Source organism: Myotis lucifugus, unplaced genomic scaffold (genome assembly GCF_000147115.1).
Source record: "Myotis lucifugus unplaced genomic scaffold, Myoluc2.0 scaffold_41, whole genome shotgun sequence".
In the NCBI taxonomy this organism is placed as follows: Eukaryota; Metazoa; Chordata; class Mammalia; order Chiroptera; family Vespertilionidae; genus Myotis; species Myotis lucifugus.
Genome location: NW_005871089.1, coordinates 6,904,514 through 6,911,763, shown reverse-complemented (window position 1 = coordinate 6,911,763; position 7,250 = coordinate 6,904,514). Strand labels below are relative to the sequence as shown.

The 7,250-nt window shown below is 38.5% G+C and overlaps 1 protein-coding gene across 1 annotated transcript in view; it reads right to left on the bottom strand.

The window, feature by feature from the left end:
* The window catches only part of LINGO1 (leucine rich repeat and Ig domain containing 1), a 325,103-nt gene that overhangs the window by 316,914 nt on the left and 939 nt on the right, over nucleotides 1-7,250 (bottom strand). The window lies entirely within an intron of this gene.

The following is a 7,250-nucleotide window of genomic DNA, read 5'->3' as shown; positions in this document are numbered from 1 at the left end:
GGGGGGGGGGGGGGGGGGGCGGTGCCACTGAGAATGACATCCCAAAGCTAGGCTCCCCAGCAGAGAACACCAAACTGAGGACGGTACCCACATAACATCTAGCTGTGAAAAGCAGTGGAGTGCTGTCTGCCAGGGAGTGGCAGCTGAAAGTTTAGGCACCCTCTTAAAGGGTCAATGGACAAATATTCCCTGTGGAGCCACCCACCTTGTGCTTTGTCAGAGGGAGGGTGAAGTGGACTGGAGCTGTGAGGACAGAGGCAGGACTGGGGACTCAGGGGATAGAACTCAGAAAGCAGACACCCTAAGTTTCCTGGGCTGAGTCATTCCCTCACACAGCAGGGGACATCTTTCCCACATAGACATCTGCCTTGCCTGGGTGGAAGACAGTCGACACACCCTATTGGAAAACAATTAACCTCCAGGCAGAAGATTGCCTGGGGGCAATTCAAGTGGGAATCCTATTAGTCTGTAGACAGAGGCAATCTCTGGAGGCTTTGAGTCTTTGCCTGATCCAATTAGTCAGAAACAGCCTTTAACACTGACCTGCACTAGATATTGAGAGGTGTAGAGGATCTACCTAATACATAGTCACAAACTCAAACAGACAACCAAAATGAGGAAACAAAGAAACAACCTCCAAATGAAAGAGCTAGTAAATTCTCCAGAAGAAGAGATAAATGAAGCAGAGATAAGAAGTTTATCTGAAACAAAGTTCAGAGTAATGTTGTTAAAAATGCTCAACAGTATGAAAAAAGATATAGTAACTATGGAAAAAAGAACAGTCTGAGATAAAGAATGACATAACACAAATAAAGAACACATTTTAATAAATACACAGCAGATTAGGGGAAGCTGAGGATCAAATCAGTGAATTAGAAGACAGAGTTGAAAATATCACTCAATTAGAGAACCAAAAAGAAAAAACAATTTAAAAACAGGAGGTCAGCTTAAATTGTATGCGGGAAATGTATTTATACGTTCTACCAGTGTAGTAGAGCGCGGGACACGTATTAATACGTTTTTTATAGACTAGCGGTAGAATGCGGGTAACGTATAAATACGTAAACTAAAGTTATCGTAATTTTACTGAACGTTGCCATTTGCACAAGAAATTAGCAAAAAATGGCCCGCGCCACCTGTCAGCGTGTGATAAAAACTACCCGCAAACAATGTGTTAAGGGAGCTGTGGGACAATGTGAAACATAACAATATTAGAATAGTAGGTGTGACAGAAGAGGCAGAAAGGTAGAAAGAAATAGAGAAGGTGTTTGAAGAAATAATGGTAGAAAACTTCCCTAACCTAGTGAAGGAAAAAGTCACACAAGTTCAGGAGGCACAGAGAACCCCAAACAAGAAAAACCCAAACAGACCCATGCCCAGAAATATCATAATTAAAATGCCAAAAATTAAAGACAAAGAGAGAATCTTAAAGGCAGCAAGAGAAAAGAAAACTGTTACCTACAAAGAAGGCTGACACCTGATTTCTCATTAGAAACTACAGAAAGGAATGGCGTGAAGTACTCAAGGTAATGGAAAGCAAGGATTTGAGACCAAGATTACTATATTCAGCAAGGCTATCATTCAAAATAGATGGTCAAATAAAGAGCTTCCCAGACAAAAAAAAGGCTAAAGGAGTTCATCACCACCAAGCCAGCATTACAAGAAATGCTAAAGGGTTTGCTGTAAGGGATTGCTGAGAAGAAGAAACAGAGAGAGAAACCTAGCCATACAGAATTAAAATGGCTATAAATAAGTACCTCTCAATAATAATCCTAAATGTAAATGAATTAAATGCTCCAATCAAAAGGTGTAGGATAGCTGAATGGATACAAAAACATGACACAACTATATGCTGTCTACAAGAGACCTACCTCAAAACAAAGACATACACAGGATGAAAGTGAAGGGATGGAAAAAAGTTTTCCATGAAAATGAAAAAGAAAAAATAAGCTGGAGTAGCAATAATCATATCTGACAAAATAGACTTTAAAAGCATCATGCTAAGTGAAATAAGCCAGTTGGAGAAAGATAAATAAAGGGTGTCCCAAAATTCACACAAGAAGTAATTTTGATAGAAAACACAGGTTTATAATTAAAAATTGTAAATTTTTTATTGATCCATAAAGTTTACAGTATAGGGTTATGTATGGAATAGCATATAGGGTAAATGGCCTCCACGGCTTTGCTGGCACATACGCACTCTTTTGTTGAAATTTTCCATGACCGTTTTGCATAAATGTGGCTGAATTTCGATGAGGCTCATTTTCATCTTGATGGCTTGGTTAATCGACAAAATTGTCACATTTGGGGTTCAGAAAATCCATGAGTGATTGTTGAGAAACAAATGCATCCACAACGTGTCACTGGTGCAGATTTTGGGCTGGAGGCATCATCAGACCATTCTTCTTCAAAAATGTGGCTGCTCAGGCAATAACAGTTAATGGTGCTCGCTATTGCGACAGGATAATCCACTTTTTATGTATGCTATTCCGTATATAACCCTATACTGTATTCTTTATGAATCAATAAAAGATTTACAATTTTTAATTATAAACCTGTGTTTTCTATCAATTTAGAATTCTTGCATGAATTTTGGGACACCCTTTATCATATGATCTCAATCATTTGTGGAATATAATGAACAATATAAACTGATGAACAAAAATAGAGCCAGAAGGGGGAAAATATTCTAGAATATAATAGAAGTAATCCTATTATTTGCAGATTTTTAATATTTCCTACAACTTTTGTGATATCATACTATGTTAGTATGGTTTTGGTAATATTATTATACTTAAAATCCTTTTATTCTTGAAATATTAATGTTTATTGCAGGTAATATTATTATATGTAAGATCATTTTTTTAAAATAATTGGTATTTATTGCATGTAACATTATTATATTTAAGATCATTTTTCTTGAAATATTAAGGTTTATTGCATGTAACATTATTATATTTAAAATCGTGGTTTTTTTGAAATAAAAAAAATGGGGGAAAAAAGAGCTACCAGTTTAAAAAAAAATTGGCACTCCCATTCGATCCAGTAATACCACTTCTGGGAATATATCCCAAGAAATGAGAAACACCAATCAGAAAGGACATGTGCACCCCTATGTTCATAGCAGCACAATTTACAATAGCTAAGATTGATTTGGAAACAGCCTAAGTGCCCTTCAGCAGATGAGTGAATTACAAAACAGTGGTACATCTACACAATGAAATACTACTCTGCTATAAAAAAGAAGGAACTTTTACCATTTGCAACAGCATGGATGGACCTGGAGAGCATTATGCTAAGCAGAATAAGCCAGTCGGAGAAAGATAAATATCACATGATCTCACTCATATGTGGGATATAATGAAAAACATAAACTGATGAAAAAAATAGATCCAGAGACTAAGATACAATGAACAGACAGTCCAATCTCAAAGAGAAGGCAGGGAAGGGGGCGGCCATAAGAGATCAACCAAAGGACTTGTATGCATGGCATATTAGCATAACCAATGGACACAGACACTGGGGCGGTGGGGGCTTGTCTTAGGAGGAGGGAGTGGTGGGAGGGTCTATCAGGGAAAAGGGAGACATATGTAATACTTTAAACAATAAAAAAAAAAAGAAAATATTACCATGTGCTTAAGAAATCATTATAAATATAGAGTTTTCAATTATGGAAAAAATAGGAGGGTGGATGGTAAAACAGACCTAAGATTCTGGCATATCCTATGCTAGTCCATCTGTTCTCTCCTACAGCAAGTGATGGATCAGAAAACTGCACAGTTAGAAAGGTGAGTTTGTTGTGGTAGGTCTTGGAAGAATGATGTCATGGAGGATGTGGCCTGTGTTTTGGATTCATAGTTGATTTTCCTGACTTTACAATCCAACAATTGCCTAATGTTTTTCCTCTTTCTTTTTCATCATCCTAATGTTATCATCTAACTTAATCTTCTGACTCTGTTTTCTGCAATGGATGGGTCTTCAGTATGTGGTGGTCAGGGAAACAGACAGGATAATGAGGAATAGCTTATTGGGAAGAGAGAGAAAAGGCTACATGGTCGTGGGACCTTGCTTGATCATAAAAGCAGATCTCAGTGATCTGCCTAACATGCTGGCCTGGAAACTTGTTTTCTCAATGCTCTCATGTTTTTTTTTTAAGTTAATAAACTTTTATTTAAGGAATTTCACATGTTCTGAGTTCTTCCACTGCCTTAGTTCCTCCTGAGTTTGAGTCTTAATCATCTTATTCCCATTTGCTCAATCTTGATGTCATTTCAGTCAGTCCTATATAATAGGAATAGAGATTATCATAATCACAAACTGTATGGTGACTGAGAAGGACTTGCTAGACAAAGGACATCAAGCCCCAGACATCTAAGATGGCTGTCATCAAATCTGATTCCCAATGGCTATTACAGAAATCTATAGCTTGTGTTATATTTATAGTGGACTGTGATCTAGCAATGTAAATCTAGGTTAGTAAAATGTTCCCAGTAGGCTGAATGCTATGCTACTCTCATTATGTTTTGTTGTTATTTAGTTAGGGCCATACTTGATAATTTACTATTACAACCAAATATGTTTTAAATTTTGGCTAAATAAAAGCCAGTCAGTTACTTAGGCAGGGATTGGCTTGCAGAAAACTGTCAACTTTTAGAAGTTCTTTGTGCTATTTGGCACTATATTTTACTAGAGGCCCAGCGCAAGAAATTCTGTGCAGGTACGGTCCCTAGGCCTGGCCTGCAATCAGGGCCATCTTTCCCAGCTGCCTGCAGCTGGCCCCACCCCCTGCCACCACCCACCCCCTGTTCCCCCTTCGCCATCGGGTGATCAGTGCCCGTTGGCCAGGGGAAGGGACCAAAAGGTGATCAGTGTGCCTCATAGTGACTGGTCGTTCTGGTCATTCTGCCATTAGGGTCAATTTGCATATTACCCTTTTATTATATAGGATAGAGGCCTGGTGCACAGGTGGGGGCCAGCTGGCCTGCCCTGAAGGGGTCCTCGATCAGGTGGGGGTCCCCGCTGGGGGCGGGGCTGGCCTGGGCGAGGGGCTTCAGGTGGGGGGCGGGGCTGGCCTGGGCGAGGGGCCTCAGGCGATTTGCAGGCCGGCCCCACCCCCAGCTTTGTCAGGAAGGACGTCTGGTCTATCCGGTCTAATTAGCATATTACCCTTTTATTCGTATATTAAACCTGTTTTCAAGAAATATCTACCTACTTTGAAAGGACTCTGCAAGCCTTCTACTGTTCATTTTAGAGTGCAATTTTTCAGCCCTAATAGAATAAAGGAGACTGGCTTTACCAGGCAACAGGAGGCTTTATAAACATAAGCCAGTGTTTGCCCAGGTTTTTAGTTTCCTTCCAGACCTGCTCTGGCTTTTTCCTTTTCACTTAGGCTTATGCCTGAAGTTTTAAATGCTATTCTCTTTGCTCATAAGAGGCAGTATCCTAAGGTATACAGCTTTTCTGACCAGGGATCTGCCTTAAACATTTCCGTGAGACTTCTTGTGCTTAATTAGAGGTAGGGTATAAAATAGTTTTTACTCTATATTTGATTCTAATTGTTCTAGGGCAATCATTTCCGCTTTCAACCAGAGGAGAATAAAATGCAAGGTGTGATTCTGTCTTCACTAAAAATATGCTTTTTGGCTATTTTTCACTATTTAAACAATGAAGATAAAAGAGAAAGAAACTTTAAAAATCATAGGAAAGAAAACCCTGATACTTTTCAAGGTTGCCTTTCTAAGGGCTAACACAGAACTAATGTTTTTGGGCTTTTTCTGATATTTAAATGAAACCGTATTCTAGGCAGACATTTTGGGAAAATCAACAGACCCACATGAAGGCTGTGTTTTTAGCAACACATTCCTCAGCCTACAGAAATACAAAAATTTGGCATCATTTCCAAACTTTTGATGCGTGGATATAATTACGTATCACTAGAATATAAGCTGATATTTTTCACGTCCCTTCCCATTAAAGAGTTCATAACAATTAGTATGTGCTGGATATATAATTGACCAAGACTCCTTAAAAAATAAGATGGCCCAGCCAGTGTTGCTCAGTGGTTGAACATTGACCAATGAACAAGGAGGTCACAGTTAGATTCCTGGTCAGGGCACTTGCCCAGGTTGTGGGCTCAATCCCCAGTGGGGGACGTGCAGAAGGCAGCCGATAAATTATTCTCTCTCATTATTGATGTTTCTATCTCTCTCTCTCCCTCTTCCTTCCTCTCTGAAATCAGTAAAAATATTTAAAAAGAAAAACTAATCGTATGTAAGAACTGGAATTATTATGACCATGTTAAAACTATTACACTGAGCTCTTTCTTCCTTTTCCTTTCTTTGCTAGCATATAAATATCCATTCATACTCAACAGCTAACCTTTAGGATGAGTGCATTTTAAGATTTTTTTCCTTACACTACATGCCTGAGTTGCCTCTTAACATTGTGAGATTTACAACAGGTTTTCTTTAAATATTTCACATTCTTGCACATAAAGCCATGAAATATTACATATTTTATAAAAGATTTTCTTGGAAATTTAAAGAATAAAATAGAACTTATGCAGCCAGAACTAACATATGATGCATGTGGTGTTTTGTTTGTTTGCTTGTTTTGTTTTTTGTTAATCCTCACTGGAGAATATTTTTTTCCCATTGATTTTTAGAGAGGGTAGGAGGGGGCAGGGGAGGGGAGAGAGAGAGAGAGAGAGAGAGAGAGAGAGAGAGAGAGAGAGAGAGACATCAATATGAAAAACACATCGATTGGTTGCCTCCCACACACCCCAGGGCCAGGGATCGAACCTGCAACCCAGGTATAATGTCCTTGACCAGGAATCAAACCCACAACCCTTCAGTGTATGGGCCAATGCTCTAACCACGGAGCACACCGTGTAACAATTATGAAGGGACTAGCAAGTATAAAAGAACAGTTATTAATACATACCATGTACCACATTAAAAATGTTTTTCTTTTAAACATAAATTAGTCATTTAACCATAAAAATAAAATCCTCCTTAAAACCACAAGCCCAAGAGGACAAATGTCTCACTCAAGTTTGCACAGCTAATGAGGGACAAGAATCAAATTTTTAATCCAATCTATTAATTCAGATACTAATCCACTGATTGAACTTTATTGGACTAGCAAGAATATGGGATTATTCTAGAGAAAGACATGTTTTATTATGAAGAACATGATCTGATAAATTATTATCTAGTAACTCACAGTTATAAAAGAACAGTTGACCCAAA